The following is an 18,198-nucleotide window of genomic DNA, read 5'->3' on the forward strand; positions in this document are numbered from 1 at the left end:
GCTGTGATGATATGAAGCCACTCTGGTAATGATATATACTGATATGTCATTCCACAAGCATAATTTTTAAAATTATCATATTTATTGAACTACATTCTTTTCTAATAATGTCATCTTTTTAATTTCAATATTCTTTTCTTCTCTTTTTAATGAGTATATTATCTAGATTGTTACACCTAATACTTTTGTGTTTTTTCTTAAACTAAAATGTATTTAGTTAAATCATTTTAAGCTTGGCTATTTATATTTGTAAAGGAATTTTGTTTCAAAAGAACAAGCAAGGTCTCCATGGCATGCAGAAAGCTGTTGCATTAGAAATAAGTTGAAGTACATTCACAAATGTAAAAGTTTGAGGGTGCAAATATGGGACCCATGGAGGTATCTCAGGAATTTTAGAATACTTGCTACTTTTCTGAGAACCTGAGTTGGGTATCCAGAATCCATGTTGGACAGTTAGAGTCACTCCAGGGAACCTGAGATCCTTTTCTGTTTTTCAATGGAATATCACAATGCACCATTAAAATTAAATCTTATAAAAAGAAGAGAGATACCAGTCATAGTGTTAGTGTTTCCATAAGTTTCATTTAGATGTAATTCATTAAAGTCTAATTAAAGTGTGTGTGGGGGGGTATGGAGAAGGAGAGAGAGAGTTAGCACATGAATCAAAGGCCTTAATCTAAGTTTCTTAACTCTAAGTCTACTAAGCCCCTTTAATACATAGGTAAGAATATGACTTTCTGAAAAGGACTTGGTCATAGTTAAGGAAATAATAGGAAGAATAACAAAGAGGGATTACATCAAGCCAAAAGATTCTATATCTCAAGGTTGCCATTAACAAATGTTGTATAGGATTCCTTTCTCAGATTTATATTTGACATAAGATTCAATCCAGCATGTGTAAAGATCTTAAATTGAAAAGCAAAAAGAATTATCAGTCAATATATTGATAAGTAAATTGAACAGATATTTCTGAGAAAAATACAGATACTTAACTATCAAAAAAAATGAAAATGAAAATTATTTTGATAATCCATAACATATCTGGTACTATATGACAAACTAACAGAAAACAAAAAAAAAACAAATGTCATTGGGACTATATGTAGAAAGAATTCTTATGTACCATAAATTAATGGATTGGCAGTAGAAATCTTTATGAAGATTGCTCATAATTGTCACATCATCCTGTTGTGTCACCTGAGGCTATAAATACAAAGGACAAGTCATTATGCAATAGATACACTGCATACCATGTTTACTGCTCAGAGTATCCAAGGCACATAATTAGTATCAGTTTACATTTCGGTCACTGAATAACTGGATGATTAAAAATGTGATATACAGACACACACACACACACACACACACACACACACACAGAGAGAGAGAGAGAGAGAGAGAGAGAGAGAGAGAGAGAGACATATAGATGCCAGGTAAATTTATTAATAGATAGATAGATGATGGATAGATGATAGGCAGAGGGACAGACAGACAGAAAGTCAGAAAGACCATTAGATTTTACTTGCAATAAGACATTGGCATATGGAGCTAGGATATTCTGTCTTGTGACATATTTTTAAAATGGACTGGAACATGGAAAGGGAAAACTCAAGGAGAGAGCGAGTTATTTATTGTTTGTTAGAACAAATAGCCTGTTTAATAGATGGTCCAGCTTACAAAAATATTTCTTGATATTGTATTCATACTACCATTTTGTATTAGAATATATCTTGAATTGTGTTACTAAGTGAGCTATAAAAGTTTCTACAGGAAGCAACACACATATTATACTTACTTATGTTGTATCCTTTCAAGGTACCCTTTTACTGAAAGACTGGATCTCCATTTGTAAAACCCATTATTTTTAGTTAATTAATTTATTATGGCTGACATCATTAATAAATTGATTGATGGATTTATCATGTGTTGGAAATATTGAGATGACGTAGAAAGTAAGATATCAAACCTTCTTGACATCAATAGAAACATTGTTAATTGCATGTCATTCCTGGGTTAACCTTTTCTCCTGCTTTTCTCCTATGATCTACCATACAGTGTCACCCAATTGAATTATAAAAACAAAGCAAATAAATAGTGATAGAGCCGGCTGGTGTCCTGCTCTCTCCAGACTGTCCATCTTGACTCCTCCTTCCTACTTCCTCTTTCCTCCTTGTCTCCTAGTCCTGCCTATCTTGCTTTCCTATTGGCCAACAGTGCTTTATTCATTAACCAGTATGTGAAACATATTTACAGAATGGCATCTCCCATCATCTCCTCTTTTCTGTCTAAATAAAAAGAAGGGTTTTAACCTTAACATAGCAAAATATATAACACAAGAGTTATCAAGTAAGAATCACAGTTAACAATATTTACTCCATTTACATTTTGCTAACCCTAACCTTAACCCTAATCCTGTGTTTGTTTGTTTTTTTTTTGTTTGTTTGTTTCTAAAACCCTTTTTAAAGCTTTTGTTAAATTTTAAGTGGAAGTTTTTATTAGCCATGTGGGTGCCATATGTAAAGAGTAGGTCTTTTTCTCCCGCCGCTGGTTCTGTCCCACCGCTGCACCAGCCACAAATAACACACTGAGACTCTGTATTTGATATAATGCTCTTGGCCAGTTACTTGTTTCTTATCGGTTAGCTCTATCTTAATTATTAACCCATTTCTATTAATCTATGTATTTCCACGTGTTCTCATCTTACCAGAGAGCCAGCAGGCATCCTGGTCTCTCCAGACTCTCCATCTGGACTCCTCCTTGGCCTATGGGCTGAAGATGAAAGATTACAGAAGAACTTCGGGTGACTGACTAGGCAGTGAGTTGTCTCTGTCCTTTCTAGAGTTTATATACTATCCTTCTGTGGTCTTTGAGGGGGTTGAACACAGATAGTTAGGTTGTAGTTTTCCTTAGTTAGGCTTAAAGATAAGTTACATATAGGACTTTAGACTCCCAAATGTAAAATAGATGATGGGATATTTTCTTAAATCTTGCTAAATGTTAATGGAATAAGTATTGTTAACTGTGATTCTTACTTGATAACTGTTGTGTTATATATTTTGCTATGTTAAGTTTAAAACCCTTCTTTTTATTTAGACAGAAAAGAGGAGATGATGGGAGATGTCATTCTGTAAATATGTTTCACATACTGGTTAATGAATAAAGCACTGATGGCCAATAGGAAAGAAAGATAGGCAGGACTAGGAGACAAGGAGGAAAGAGGAAATAGGAAGGAGGAGCAAAGATGGAGAGTCTGGAGAAAGTAGGATGCCAGTCAGCTCTCTGGTAAGATGAGACCTCGTGGAAATACATAGACTAAAAGAAATGGGTTACTAATTAAGACAGAGATAGAAGATAAGAAACTAGTACCTGACCAACAGCATTATATCAAATACAGAGTCTCTGTGCATTAATTGGGGCTGGTACTGTGGCAGGACAAGACCAGTGGTGGGTGGAAAAACCCCACTCTTTACAAAATAGGCTTGTAAAATGAAGCATAATAGATTCTGAAACCATGAGCCAAAAATGAATTATTTTTAAATTTGTGCATGTGGGTTATTTTGCCACAAAATGAAATAAAAATAAGTAAGAAATATTTTCATATGCCTGTCTAAAACTTTGCCATTGCATACCAATAGCATATTGATACCAAGTCTTCTGTTCACAATTTATAGAATGCATGGGTTTATTGTCACTTTTATCAGGTGCATACTCATGATGACACAATCATTGTACTAATTAATTTTGTAATAAGAAGCTCACATTTAATCACTGAATACAAGCATATTATTTTTGTGATATTGAGCAAAAGCTGCCAAACTTTTAATATGCAGAACAACTCAGATATATTTAGCCAATTTTTCAAAATGATTTTGAGTTACAAAGTAGTGATGCTGCAACCATAGACAATTTTAAACTTTACAGAATACTTTATATATCAAAACAAATGATTGTCTCTTTTATATTTAAATTACAGATTTTCTACATCAATTAATACTAACCAGCTTGTTATATGATACAAGAAGCTATTGATCACAAGTTATTTATTGAAACATAATTTCATATATTCATAAACTTCTACATCGTTTCATATGAGAAGAAATTTTCCATGCATTGCTACTGTATAGTCACGTGGAAAAGTAATGATAATATTGAATACTATTTTAGAAATGTTCTTAATTAAAAAACACATTGACTTTCTAAATTATAAGTATTTTAAGTAGTTTATAACTTTATAGAATAAAATACCTAGGTATGATTTAATTTTCCTAAAAATTATTTTAAGAAACCTTACTGGAAATCTATGGTTTTGCCATAAAATAATGTCAACAGAATCAAATTGTTTTTCCCCTCTTAATTTTCTATTGTTCCCTATTATTCTACATGTTTGTTGTCAACAGCTCTCATATATTTTTTTTTCAGAAGCATTACTTATTAAATGCATTTTGTAAAGGTTGTCTGCTGCTACGCTGGGAATAGATTGCTATTAGCAATCCCAAATCTCAGCAGTACTATGAATTCCTCACTAAAGGTTGAAACTATAAATTTACCCAATATCCCCTGCAGCAAGATGAATTACATAATCAGCAAAATAAAAATAATAATGTCATTTCATAGCTTTTTATGATTTAAAGGCACTACAGTTATGTGTCATTTGTGAGAAATCATACATTGATTAAATAAATCCCTTTACAGCCCAAATATATTTTTTAAAAATTAATATCTCATGATTTTATATAACATACTCAAAAATTCATTTCTGAATTCATGAAATTATTGTAACAGTATTTATTTGATATATTGAGAATACTTTTTTATTTCCATGATCTAAATTTATTATTTATATATATAGTATATTTGAAAAGATCTAAAAATGTATGTATATATATGTGTGTATACACACACATATATATGTTAATTTGCTCTAAGTTCTTTCATCTGACCTATGGGAATTCTATTCATTTGATAACATCAGTGTTTTCAATGACTGAGCAATATTTTTGTGAATAAGAGGCAATTTTAATCATAAGCAATGTTGCTGTGCTTTGTTTCTCAATCTGTTCCCCCAGAATATCAGATGACCAACTATGATGGTAATTTGTTTGTGGTCTAACAAATAAAACTTGCCTGAAGATCAGAGTGCAGTGGTACACCACTAGTTAGCCACAGTGGCCAGACAGTAGAGACATACACTTTAATCCCAGCATTTGAGAGGGGGTTTACTTTGTTGGAATAGATGTGGCCACGTTGGAGGAAATGTGTCAGTTTTGGGGTGGGATCTTAGGTCTCATTTGCTTAATCTATTGCCAGCTCTGTGTGGCACAAAGTTTACTTCTTGATGCCTGTGAGTCAAGACAGAACTCTCAGCTCCTTGTCTGCCTCAATGCCACCATGTTTTCACAATGATGATAATGGACTGAACCTTTGAAATTGTGAACCACCCAATTTTAAAATTTGCCTTTATAAAGAGTTGCTATCATCATGGTTTGTCTTCAGTAGGATATAAACACTGAAAAATGACATTTGGTTAAAAAAGAATAAGAAGTCACAGATAAAATAAAACTATGCATTTTGTCATAAACTTTTATTCATATATACAGAGCACACAGAGTATAAGCACGACTCTGAAGGAGAACATACATATTTGTCTTCTTATCTCTGAAAGCAATGAAAATATGGGAAGTTTTGGTATTATAAATATTCCCATCCCTTAAATAATGAAATGAATATATTTATGTTTTTTTCTTTTTTTTTTTTTTAATAAAGTGGAGTTCAGTTTATCTTTTGACACTCAACTCTGAACAAATAGTAGCAGAAAGGAGAAGATGAAGGTAATGCTATCAGAATTTTAGATCTTCCATAAGGTGAATAAAGTGATAAAAAATGAGTTCTAATTGGTCTTGATAATAATACCCAAAGGAAGGGCATTTTCTATTGCCTACATTTTTTTGTGAGTGTACCTAAATTTCTTGGCCTGGAGTTTTCCTTCCATCCAGTGCTTTCCAAAGGGCTGAATTTTTGGATATGCATTTTAAAAATCTTATTTTGACATGAAATATCTTGTTTTCTCCATCTATAATAATTGAACGCTTTGCTGGGTATAATATTCTTGTTTGGTATCTTTGTTCTTTTAATGTTTGTAGTGTGTCTATCCAGGACCATCTAATGTGACAGACTTTAATGATCTCCCATGGGAGGTATCAGCCTCCCTGAGGAGTGGACAGGGGATGGGATGGGCAATTAGTATGGTGAATGGAAGGATGGGAGGGAGAGAGAACTGGGATTTGTATGTAAAATAAGATTGTTTTTAATTTAAATAAAAATTAAAAAGGATTTATTACTATTAATAGTTCTGGCTCAGGGTATACACCCTCTGATCTTCAGGAAAGCTTTGTTAGAATACACGCAAGATATATCCACCAAAATATTTTAAAATTAGGGCTGTAAATATGTCTCAGATGGGAGAGCACTGGCTGCACTACCACAGGATATATATTCCAATTCAAGAACTCACATGACTTCTCATAACTTTCTATGACTCCAGTTCCAGGGGATTCAATGCCCTCCTCTATATTACATGGAAAGCATACATACAAACATAGCCCACACAGGCAGGCATATAAAATACACAAATATAAAATTATTATAAAATAAAATTAATTTAAAAGGAATACTTAAATGTATTACTAGTAAATTAGACCTGATATATTGTTTTAGAAGAAATTTTTAATAATTAAATTATTTAGTCAAATGATAGCACAGATTGTACTTTCTCATATTGTAATTCCCATTAATTAATGATGTACAATATTTGCTATGCAGAGATTATAATAGAATGTTTGGTGAAGGATGAGAATGAAGGTGAAATTTTGTCACCAGCTTTCTGGGTAAAATTTGAAATGTTTTTCATGTAATGGAATTTTATGACTACCTTAAGTTGATAATTAAAAGATTAGCATACAACCCTTGTGTCCTTGGGTTAAATATTCCTCATTTAAGTTATGTAAGAGTAAAAACACAAACAAGAGCGAGAGGAATTACAATGGCAAGAATAATGGACAGTGTTAGGAATTACATTAAGATGGATGCTAATCAAAACCTAGAGAGAGTAAGCAAATAAGAGAATGCTATTTTGAAATCCTGTCTTATGTGGGTTAATATGATTGTTTACTGTAACGATATTTTGGTTTAATACAATTGATTGGTCAGTAGACAGGTAGGAAGTATAGGCAGTGCTAACAGGCTAGGATAATTCGAGGAAAAAGAAAGTCAGAGATGAAATCTGTAGTTAGAAACAGAGGAAGTAAGATGATAATGCCATACTGAGAAAAGGTACCAAGCTAAACATAAATAGGAATAATGAGTTGATTTATGTTGTAAGAGTATATTAGTAATAAGCCTGAGCAATAGGACAAACAGATTGTGATTAATATAAGCCTCAGTATGTGTATTTGGGTCTGAATGGGTGAGAAATCCAGTGGGACAGAAACTCCAATCTACACCTGTCAGACTTAAAGAGATATAAAGAAATATTAAGTTCAATGCTGGAATTGAAAGAATATTCAATCTAGGATGAATCATTTAGTGATAGAGTATATGTAGAAGATAAAGTGAACAGTATAAGTATATGATAAATGGTGCTTTATTCGATTCTTACACAATGTGTGATGGGTGAGATTATGAATTTGCCCTTTTCCCACTAGAGAGGTCAGAGAACCTTTCTGTGGTGACTTGAGTAATAATGGCCCCCTCATGTGTTTGATTCCTTGACCCATAGGGTTAAGAAGATAATAACTTTGATGTAATGTGGCTTCAAGATAATAGAAAAGAAATGGAGAAACATAATGTATTAAAATACATGCCAAAGGAAGAGATACTAATTAGGGTAATATACTTCTCTTTGCTTCCTTCATTTTTTTTTATTATAGTTCATTTTATAGCTAGTTTCCATGGTTAAATCAGAATAGAAATTCATTGGATGGGGTGTAAGGAATATGGTTTTTCCACCCGCTGCAAGGTCTTGTCTCACCGCTGAGCCAGCACCAATTAACACACTGAGACTCTGTATTTGATATTATGCAGTTGGCCAGGTGCTAGTTTCTTATCAGCAAGCTATGTCTTAATTATTAACCCATTTCTATATATTTCCACATGGTGAGAGGTGGCTGGCGGTTCTATTCTCTCCAGACTCTCCATCTTGACCCTCCTTACTATTTCCTCTTTCCTACTTGTCTCCTAGTCCCTCCTATCTTGCTTTCCTATTGGCCAACAGTGTTTTATTCATTAAACCAGTATGAGAAACATAAACAGAATGACATATACCTTAACATAACAAAATATATAACACAACAGTTATTAAATAAGAATCACAGTTAACAATATGTAGTCCATTAACATGTATCAAGATTAAAAGAAACTATTCTATCATCTATCCTATGTTTGCGAGTCTAAAGTCATATATGTAACTTATCTTTAAGCTTAACTAAGGAAAATTATAACCATATCTATCTGTCTTCAACTCCATCAAAGACCACAAAAGGATAATATATAAACTCTAGAAATGACAGAGACATCTTGCCTTGTCAGTCACCTGAAGTTCTTCTGTAATCTTCCATCCTCAGCCCATAGGCCATAGTGTGTCTGGCAGACTCCTCAGCAAGCAGGAAACTTTAAACTTTCTTCTTGTATTGGCAGTTTGTCAGTCACTTTTCTCTGTGTCCTGCAGACTGTCTGGCAGACTCTTCCATGAAGCAGGAACTCTGTAGCAATGTCCATCTTGAATCAGCAGTCACTTTTCTGTGGGTCCTGCATGTCCAGTTTATATAGCATAAAGTCAAACAGTCCAGACAAGGGCAGTATCTTGTCCAAATGGCTAGTCTTGCTATATTGAAAGCAAACTTCATAACACGTTTCTTCTATGCCCATCTTCCATCTTCCTTTCTGGTGCAGGTGGTATTGCCAGGAGCAATTATGTCTCACTGTCAAGGAAAACCCTAAACCATTTTAAATGCCATATTCTGTAGGTCTTTGAAAGGTTTGAAGAATGCCTATCTATCTCTAATATAGCTCTGTGTATCTTGAACCACCTAACTAACTTAACTCTAAGTTGTGACTATCATAGGTAATTATTTATAATCTGTACTACATTATACATTACATTTCTAAATGAGCTATATAAACACAATACCTAAACAAAAGGTGAAATATATATATCACAAAATTGACCTTAAATTGTATCAATTGGAAAAACCATTCCAAAACAAAGTATTCATATCTATACCATAATCCCCTTCTTACCTTTAAAAAGATTGGTTGTGATCATTAACCATTTATAATCAAGTACATTCAAATGAAAATAAACATTTGTAAACAATATTTGGGATTTTGGGTGTAGTTCTTTCCAAACTACTTCCTGCTGATAGGGGGCCTGTCATGGGGATCCTAAGAAGATGGCTGTGGTTTGCAAGGCTGCCTTGTTCAAACTGTTTAGAATGTTTGATCACCAGGAACTCTGTTTCAGGGGGTCTGGCTTGCTCAAGCCACATAAGTCTGGAAGGAATCCACAGCTTTTTATTTTCTGTGGAAACAAAAATAGAAATCCTTTTCCCCGGTAACTTGTCCTTAAACTTAAATTTTGGAGTGAAAGCATTTTTCAAATATATAAATTGGATTGATTTAGCAGCATTTGTTTTAACAGTTGTTATTTCCTCAGCTGTCAAAAGATACAAAGACAATGTAACCCTATACAGTATCCAGATTCTCTCTGAGCTTTCCATCTTTATGCGGCTTTATTATTACTCTGTTTTTTTCTACTTCTATTTTTTTTTTTATTTTTTGAGACAGGGTTTCTCTGTGTAACTCTTATCTGTCCTGGGATTCACTCTGTGTACCAGGTTTACTTTGCAAATCACAGAGATCTGCTTGCCTCTGTCTCCTGAGTGCTGGGATTGAAGGCATGTGGCACCACACATGGTCTTACCAGTGAGAGGTGGCTGGCGGTTCTATTCTCTCCAGACTCTCCATCTTGACCCTCCTTACTATTTCCTCTTTCCTGCTCATCTCCCAGTACCTCCTATCTTGCTTTCATATTGGCCAACAGTGCTTTATTCATTAAACCAGTGTGAGAAACATATACAGAATGACATCTCCCATCAATGGGGAGATAGCTTCACTAACTTTGTAAACTCAGGAACTGTGAGCTAGTGGAGAGAACAAGGGTATAAATGCAAGTGGGCCATTGGGAACTGAATTTAGTTTCTGTGGGCTTACAGGCAGTAACTGATACCCCAATTTTTAGTTGGCATAAAAGCACTTTTCTGATAATCACAGATCACTGAGTCATTTTGGCTATTGATATTGTTATTTTCAACAATTTCATATAGTCTTATATAAGAAAGTGCGCTATTTTGAATAAATCATAAGTGTTCTCATAGAAATTATGATGATTTCTGGTAATTGTATTAGTATCCAATACACTTCCAAAAAATTTTTCCATGAAAATGCAGCAAAAGTTATACTCTCATAGTTGATTTTAGAATATATCATGTATACATCATTTTAAATAATATAAATGTTTATGTTTCTAGCATTATTTTCCTCATTATAGGTTTTATTTAATTTATATGAAAAGTCATGACATCAGTCCCATTGTAAGTCAACTAACTGTTCTTCTTAACATGGAAATATATCTCTTTATCTTAGAGTGTGGAGAGTTTATTTTTTTTAGCTTTATAATTATTTATATCCCATTTTTCTTGATAACATATATTATATCCATAATTTAAGTGTATTTTTATAATCTTGTACATATGTAATTAATTACTAAACATCTCACTTATTTTCTTATTGTACAAATTCTAAGAATCTGGTCTTTATATACTCATAGCGTTAAGAAGCAGGGCGTATATCAATATCCACACCTGTAATTACCTAAACTGTAACACACTCATATAGAGACAGGCTGTTTATCTGAAATGTTCTAACTTCTGGTGTATGCAAACTAATATTTCTAGAACACTCATAAACTGCTTTCTATGAGCTGTCAAGGATCCCTCTGGGACACACCGCTAAGCAGAGATCTCATGCATATAATGTAATAGCACATTCAAACACTGTATACTGACATTTGCTTTTAATTGGCCACACTGAATACATAAAAATGAAAGTGAAAGGTTAGCTATCCCTGGAGGAAGAACAAAATATTTTCTCTATTTGTATCATAATTTGTCTCATTAACACCATCGACAAGTTAGGGCATTATAAAATGAGTCATAAGACTCTTAGTTTGTGATTTCAGAACAAAACAATATAAACACTTGGCAATACCCAGTGATCATGTTTAATAAAAGTATTAATAAGTGAAACTGAAAAGGAAGAGGGGCACACTCCTTTAGAGTTGAAAGGTATCTGTTTCATCAGACTTTGAAACATAATAATGTGACATTTATATGTAAAAAGGAAAAGAGAATAAAGAAAGGGGAAAATAATTCATTACTGACCAGTATTGTGTGGAAAGAAGGATATAGAGAACGTACATGTCATTTCTGTAACTCAAATGGGCTTTATTTTCTTCAAAACCATGCAGTTTAATTTGCACAGTCTTTTGCTCATGGTACTAAATAAATGTTTGACCTATTTATGGTGTGTAAAGCATGGCTAGGGTTCTTAGATTTGAAATGAGTTGCATGCTCCCATCCCAAAACTAGAACCAAGCTCCAGTCTGTAACCACTTGCAAATGAAAATTTAGTTTACCCAATGGACTTTAATTACGAAAACAATCTATTCTTTTTTTTTTTTTTTTTTTTTTTTGCATATAGAGTATTTTTTTATTTAATTTTATATAACAAAGTCCAATTAAATGAAAACAAACATTTATACACAATATTTGGGAATTTGGGCGTCGTTCTTTCCAAACTACTTCCTGCTGGTAAGGGGCGCTGTCTTGGGGGATTCGAAGAAGATTCAGATATCCTAGCTGTAGTCTGTAGGGCTGTTTTGTCCAGCTGTTTGGAATGTAGGATCAGCTTGTACTCTGTTTCAGGCGGTCTGGTGTGATCAAACCACATTAGTCTGGAAGGAATCCACATCTTTTCATTTTCTGTGGAAACAAAAATAGAAATACTTTTCCCCAGTAACTTGTTCTTCAACTTAAATTTTGGAGTCAAAGCGTTTTTTTTTTTTTATTATTATTATTATTTTACATGTCGATCCCAGTTCCCTCTCCCTCCCTCCCTCCCTCCCCCCAAGCCCTCCCTCCCTCCTTCCCTCCCTTTTGCCCTCTCTACCCTCTCCCATGCACTCTAAACACCCTCCCCTCCCAACCCCCCACCACAATACAATATGTAGGGGAATGCCATCCAGTTGGGGTCATGTAGATCTGACAGGTCCTGTGAAGTAGGGACTAGGGCTTCTCTCCTATCTCTAGAATAAGGCAGTTATCCCTCCATGGGGGATATGTTTGCAAAGTCCTTTTGTGCACCAGGGATACATCCTGGCTCCACTGTCTGAGGTCTCTTAGACTGCTCAGACCTTCTGGCTGAGACCCATATTCAGGGGAGTCCGAGTCAGACCCCTGTTGGCTTCCCAGCTATCAGTCTAGTGGCCCTTAGCTCCTCCTTGTTCAGGTAAGCTGTCTCTATGTACTTCTACCGCATGGTCATGTCCTCTCCATCTGCTTCTGGGTTCTAGTTTGACTCAGTGTTTATGTATGGGTGTTTGCTCCTGTTTTCAACAGGCATTAGTTGAGGACTCCATGGAGAAGTTAGTTGTTGATCTCACTCTCCGGGAAGGGCATTTATGATAGCCTTTCCACGGAAGCTGAGATTGTTAGTTGGGAGCAGTCTTGTAGTTCCCTCGACCTTTCTTTGTGTTCAACTTTATCTTCAAACCAATATTGGCTCCCTCTTTTATGTTCTCTCTCTCTGTCTCTGTCTCTCTCTCTCTTTCCTATTTTCCATTCCTAACCAGGCTCAATCCTCCTGGTCGCACATGCCTTCCTCTCCTCCCTCTCATTTTCTCCTACTTGTCTCTCCATTAGCTGTCCTCCCCCACTATACCTGAGGTCTGGGGGACTTGTCCCTTCCCAGTTCTGTGAGGGACTTTATATGAATCTCTTAGAATACAACTTGTATCCTAGTTCCTCTGGTGATGTGAATTATAGGCTGGTGATCATTTGATCTAGGTCTAAAATCCATATATGAGTGAGTACATACTGTGTTCCTCTTTTTGTGACTGGGTTACCTCATTCAGGATGGTTTCTTCAAGTGCCATCCACTTGCCTGCGAATTTCAAGATACCATTATTTTTTTCTGCAGAGTAGTATTCCATTGTGTAGATGTGCCACATCTTCATTAACCATTCTTCAATTGAAGGGCATCTAGGTTGCTTCCAGGTTCTTGCTATTACAAATAGTGCTGCTATGAACATAGTTGAACGGGACCTCTTCAAACTTAGAAGCTTCTGTAAGGCAAAGGACACAGTTGACAAGACCAAACGGCAGCCCACAGACTGGGAAAAGATTTTCACTAATCCTATATCCGACAAAGGGCTGATCTCCAAAATATACAAAGAACTCAAGAAACTAGTCAACAAAACACCAAATAACCCTATTAAAAAATGGGGTACAGAACTGAAGAAAGAATTCTCAATGGAGGAAATCAAAAAGGCTGAAAGACACTTAAGAAAATGCTCCACATCCTTAGCTATCAGGGAAATGCAAATCAAAACAACTTTGAGATACCATCTTACCCCTGCCAGAATGGCTAAAATTAGAAACACCAGTGATGACTTATGTTGGAGAGGATGTGGAGAAAGTGGAACACTCCTCCACTGCTGGTGGGAGTGCAAACTCATACAGCCACTTTGGAGATCAGTATGGCGGTTCCTCAGGAAAATGGGAATTAGTTTACCACAGGACCCGGCAATCCCCCTCTTAGGCATATACCCAAAGGATTCACATCAATGCAACAAAGAAAACAATCTATTCTTAAGGTAGACTGTATGCCCAACAGTAGATGACCAAGAAGAAAAAAAGAAAACAAAAATACTCAGTGGCATCTTTAAAAGTTTCTTTTCCAATAATGTAATTTCAAGACTTTTTTTTTAAACAAAAAGATTGTGTTCTATGATTGTATATGAGAAAGGTTGATGAGGCTTATCCTTCTGTATATATTGTTCTCTTATTGGTTTATAGATAAAACAGATTGTCTAGTAGCTAGGCAGAAAGCACACTATAGGTCGGCCTACAAGACCAGGAGAAGGCTGCGTAGAGCAAGCCAGAGATGGGACACAGAGAAACCATGTAATATGCTGGATTATGGGTAAACCACAGCTTTGTGATCATACATAGATTAATATAAATGGGTTAATTATTAAGACAGAGCTAGCCAATAAGAAGCCTAAGCCATTGGTCAACCGTTTTATAACTAATATAGTATCCATGTTTTTATTTGTGTCAAATAGGCTGTGGGAATCAGGCAGCAAAGAAACTCTGGCTATGAGTTATTCCTTATTACTTGGGAGTGTTCCTAACTTTTCCTAGTAAACTTCCTCACTATCTTCTAAAGAAATAAAGACTAAGAGAGAAGAAAGAGAAAGAAAAGCAGATGTGAAAGGAAATAAAGGAAGAGAGAAAAAGAAAAAACAAAAGGGAAGGAAAGAAGGAAGGAAGAACAGGAGGAAAGAAGAAGGAAAGAAGGAGAAAAGGAAGGAAAGGACATTACACTGTTCTTTACTTAGAAATCATAAAATGTACATGACATTCAAGCTCAAGATTACAATGTTGGAGTGATAGCTTGGTAATAAAGAGCATGCACAGCCTTCAAGGAATACTTGAGTTCAGTTCCCAGCACCAAGTCTAGTGGCATGGAACCGTCTGTCTTTCCAATTCCAAATGATATCATGAACTCTTATGACAAAGTGAATATCTCTTTATTAATAGGTAATATTGTCTGGATGTTGACAGTAAAATTTGAATGTTTTACTTTTTAAATTAAAATATAATTGCATCATTTATTTTGTTTCATGTCCTCCTTCCAAACTTCCATGTGCCTTCTTTCTACTCCATCTCATGTTTCTCTCTCCTTAACTCTTTAGTTGATGACTTCCTTTTCTTTACTATTGTTAACCCCTCACCCCTATCACACACATAGGGAAATACAACCTGGTAAATACATTTGGGTTTTCTTATGTGTATGACTTCATGGATGATCAATTTATAATGAATAAGCTGTTGGCAGATCCAGTAAAGTGGTGCTAGAATAGGATTTCTTCTAAAGATGTCACCTCACCATCCCAGAGTAGTTGGCCAATTTTCTTTTGCAAGGTAGGATTTTCTTCATGGTGGACCATAAGAACAAATAGGTAGCTGTTGATTGCCACCAAGTTACCGATAATGTATATTTTGGAAAATCTTTTGGAGGTCATTACTACTTTTTATAAGGATTGTGACAAGATAAGATTATATAGTGCTTTCTTCTAATGGCAGTTTAGAGTATACTCTCCTGTTTTATGAAAGCTAGAACAAATGACAAGATTTCAGTTGCACACAACGCAAATCTTCTGAATCCTGTGTTTAAAGTGTGGTGTCTTAAAGATAAAAGAACCAAAGATTTATCTTCAACCTCTGTGTTGAAGGGTAGTAGAAATAACACACACGCACACACACACACACACACACACACACACATGCACACACACCACACACACACACACACACACACACTAATTCCTAAACATATAAACATAGCATGTTCAATCTGTGTGTTATGTGTGTGTATATGATTTTAGAGATTAATTAATACCTACACTTTTCTAAGCAAGCATAATTCCCAAATTCATACATGTTTTTTCCTTATATCCACAGATAAATCTAAATCTTAACTGTCATCAAAGAAATCTTTTTCAGGAAAGTCAGAGAATATTACAGACAACCACAACTGATCAAAGTCCAGATAACAAGTGACTGTGTAGTTCCCAGCAGCAACTGATATGTCTACAACACATCACATGCACCTAAGGTTCTCAGAGAACATCACCAAAGAGGAGTCAAGATAGTAAGAGCCAAAGGAAGGGTGAGTTTGCTGTAAGATTGTCCATCCTGAAAATGTTAGACAAACTATACCAATTATGCTCCATCAACATGACAGCATAAGTATTACCTGACTAAGAAGGACATCAATAAATCTGGTAACATAGGAGGGGAGACTCTCAAATGGTCCCATCCCTAGAAATATAAGAAATACAACTAAGGAATTCTGAGAGCAGAAAAAATAGCCTTAGCATGGAAGAGCAGAACAATTGGTCATCCAACAACCAGACATCAGCCTATGCTGTTTTGAGAGTCACTTGGACTATATTGACCAAAGGTTTCTAATACAGTTAATGAGGTTTTTCTTAGTGTATGGCTCTTGTGAGAGACACATTTTCAACCCATTTAAGAAACACATATATACACACTTTTATATATAATTTTAGGTATGAATAGTAAATATAATTTCTTGTGGCTTTATCAAACCTTGTTAGTGACATTGTTTTTTCTTACCTCCCTCCCTCTGCTATATTAATCTTGCTCACCCCCTCTTCAAATAAATCTCCCCTTCCCATATTTCTCATTTTCCCATTTATATAACCTGCCTCTTGGTGTTGCTTTATTAAGCCCTACCCTTAATGGTTTAAATTGCAGGTTTCTGTGGTTATTTCATGTTACATGCTCAGAAGTGTTCATTATCAATCTTCACAATAATTAGGAAAAATTCAGCAGTGTAATGAACTTCAACAGATGTGATTTTATTGATAAGGTAACTCAAATACTGCATGTTCAACCTCATTTGTGGTACCTGTCTACAAATTTCAAGATGTGAGTAATAAGAACATGGGTAATTTCATATTTCAGGTTAATGATAATTCAAGACTGCATATGGCTCTAATGCTTCCTGTAATAATAAATACATTGACTTTTCTGTTTAATTAGGTTATGAATTTGAATGACTGAAATTTGAAGTTTTAAAAAAGGACATTTTTATTGCTACTCTAGATATTTGATGTTATATGAATTACAAATACAAATGACTACTTGCTTATCTTTAGGATACCTTCTAAATTGTTCTGTCCCTCCCCTTCATCATGGCTTTTCCATTCTCCAAATAGGATTTCTGGTGTTATACACAGTTTGAGAAATGCACATCCTGCAATTCTGAGGTTTTTCTATCATCGTTTTAAGAATATAAATAACAGAGAACATTCTCATTCTTCTAATTCTCAAAAATAATGAGATAGGATAAATTTGTCCATTCACTTTACATTTCTCCCTAATCTAAACTATTTCCATAGAGACAGTTTATATAATCTGTTAATTCAGAATTGCTGAGACTGTAGCTAAATAACAAAATTAGAAGGACTATTGTTTTGGGAAGACAAATATCCTGTTCCAAGAAGAAAATTATGTCAGAAGTAAATACTGTTTATATTAATAATGTCCTGGTTAAGTTTATTTGTGTCAGTATATTTAAGTTTATGACAGACTTCTGAGAATCAATAATCTGTTTGAAATCCATGCTATTTGACTGATAGATTTTAGAAAGTATGTGCCTTCTCTGTAACTATAGCCTTTGGTGATGAATGTAGTCCTACCATTATGTCACAGATAATGAAGCTTCTGAGTATCTATTTTTCACTCAGATATTATGACACTGAGTATTTCAAGGACTTACTCTTACTATTTTTAATTTTGAATGTGAGCATATATTAGCATGTAAATCATAAAACCTGTGCATTTGAAATGTTAATAGTATCCATTTCAACATCCTAGTCCTGAAAGTTCATTGCTTGTGTTAATAGATACATAAACTATTTGAAGAAAGGCAAAACTACAGATCACAGAGCTAGACTAAATTTTAATCACACAGTGTGATTTCTATGATAAATATCTATAGTAACTCAAAGAATCATTGTGACCTCCATATTCCTGGTTCAATTGTGATTGTCATAAAAGTAAGAAGATGCTTTTGCTACTTCTATATTATGTCCTTTGAATGTAAGTGTTGGGGTACTGGGTTGATCTTCAACCACATATTACCTGTTGGCAATTAAGATTTTCTTTGTCCTCAAGTAATAGAAACAGATCTAAAATAAGTGTAAATGTTTAATAATTTAATATTCAAAGAGTTTCTATATTTGTAAAACCAGTAATATTATTTAAAAAG

Source organism: Phodopus roborovskii, unplaced genomic scaffold, assembly GCF_943737965.1.
Source record: "Phodopus roborovskii unplaced genomic scaffold, PHOROB, whole genome shotgun sequence".
NCBI lineage: Eukaryota > Metazoa > Chordata > Mammalia > Rodentia > Cricetidae > Phodopus > Phodopus roborovskii.